At 51.6% G+C, this 1,973-nt stretch overlaps 1 long non-coding RNA gene across 1 annotated transcript; it reads right to left on the minus strand.

Moving 5' to 3' along the window:
* Positions 1–617: 617 nt before the first annotated feature.
* On the minus strand, positions 618–1,181 carry LOC128268049 (uncharacterized). The gene is made up of 3 exons (XR_008269126.1): positions 1,041–1,181; positions 917–971; positions 618–849 (listed from the first exon to the last, which is right to left on the minus strand). It is a non-coding gene; the product is annotated as an uncharacterized LOC128268049 (long non-coding RNA).
* Between the last annotated feature and the right edge of the window lie 792 nt (positions 1,182–1,973).

The raw sequence follows: 1,973 nt of genomic DNA on the forward strand, positions 1-1,973 counted from the left end.
CGATCGGCCAGCGCGTGAGAACGATTTGGGCCTTCTCGCTGGTGAGAAGGAGAGAAAAGAAAAGAACGAAAACAAAAGTAACTCTTTCCCACTCACACATCGCGCTGAGGTGAGCACGGGGCGCGGAATCCTAGCGAGAAAGAGCGATGTGATGATACCATTTTCTTCACCATCACCAGCTCTGTCTCACGGTTTTCTTCGCTCCGATGTGTGCGTGCCGTGAGTAAGCCAAAGGAGGAAATAATGCTGTTGTGCTGTTGGCGAGGCGAAGAAAATTGTCTCACGCCGTGCGCTTCTCACCAGCTCACCACCCAGTGAACAATTTTGAGTGACCGACGCTCTTCTCACTATGGAAAATCGAGGTACCATCCGGTTACCATCGGGTTACCGACGGGTTACCATCGGGTTACCAATGTAATTTCTCCATTAGAACTCCCTTGTGAGATGGCCCGAAAACCCCGATGGCAGAAATTGGTAACCCGATTTTTTTCTCGAGCGTGCCCCTTGTCGTCTCCCTCTCTCATATGTGCCCTCTCCCTCTTTCTTTCTCTCGTATCCCCTGTCGGTTCCCGAAGTAAAAATGCAGGGTTTGGTTTCGGTTTTCGGTTTTCGGTTTATTTTCGGTTTTTTTTGTGTCTCTTTCGCTCACTCGTCTATTTCACGGTTTCACTTCCCTACCTATTCGTGCATTCCTGGCGCTATGCAGCGTTGGCTGTGTGTGAGGTCTGCGTTGGTGGCGGTAGTGGCATCCGTCGAACACATTGTTCCGCGTACACACATTGTCGGTGGGTCCAGCCGGGTTTATGTTTGTGCGTAGATTATTTCACGCGTGGTCTTCGATGCATTTCTCTAAGGAAGAGAAGAAATTAAATTGTTGTTAGATTGTTTGCATTGCAATCCTGTCATTTTTTCTTACCTTTTCCACAAACTGACGAGACAACTGACGAGACACAGTTGTGACACAGTTGACACTGAAACGAGCAAAGTGAAAACTTTTGAACATTATTTCGCTGTCACTGAACACTGTCCAATAAACTTACCTGTATTATTTTATCAGGATCAAACATGATGGTACGAGATGCACTTGCACTTGGAACATTACACTTAGGAGTAACAAATTGAGAAAATGGCACTTAGAGCAAGGTAAATTTGCAGAGCAAAATTGGTCTAAGTCCCGGCAGCATGCTTTCCTGGACTCAGACAGTTTTAGACTGCTTCGGCCGGCTTGCTCGACCTCGCTGTCTCTTTTTTTCTATTCCTTTCCCTTTCCCTCGTCCGTTCGTCTTCCACATGCTCGCGGTCGCTTCGGGTCTCGGCCCTTCCGCCCTTCCCTCCCCAGGTAATTCAAACCCACAAGCTCGCGCGTGAAACTCCCTCCTCTCGTGGCTTCCTCCGCTCTTTTCCGCCGCTGCCTACGAGCGGACCCTCATGAGCCGGCCTGCTCACTGCAGCGAGCGTCGCGCCACCCCCTCTCGTCTTTGCCGCAGGCAGAGGGGCGTTCGAGCTCACTCGTTTCAGCCTTCCTCGTCCCCTCCTCAGGCGGAGGGGTACCTCGGTCACTCAAAATTGTTCACTGGGCATCAGCTCTCACCAAATATGCCACCTTCGATCGTTACAAAAAAAACCTGGGGGACGACTGCGCAGTGTTGGTATTGGTGCGAGCATCATCTCGCGCAATCGAAACCATCGATTGCGTGAGTGTGAGAGAGTTTTATGTGTTCTATTTGCTCTCTGGCCCGTGTGCCTGACAGAAACAGCTCACTCTGTCTCACTCTCACGCTCGAGGAAGGCCTTTTTTGTGGGCCCTGCGTGAAGTGTGATGCGTGACGCGCGGGGCGCGCTGGTGGCCGTCATTTGGCGTGCGCGGATGTAGTTGTGTGGTGGTTGTTGGTGGCGGTGCGGCGTTCCATGCTTCTCGCCGTCGTTCCGCGTTCTCCAAGGTTGCCCGCCTTCCGGATCTGCGTTCGCCGGAA

This window comes from Anopheles cruzii, chromosome 2, assembly GCF_943734635.1.
Source record: "Anopheles cruzii chromosome 2, idAnoCruzAS_RS32_06, whole genome shotgun sequence".
Lineage (NCBI taxonomy): Eukaryota > Metazoa > Arthropoda > Insecta > Diptera > Culicidae > Anopheles > Anopheles cruzii.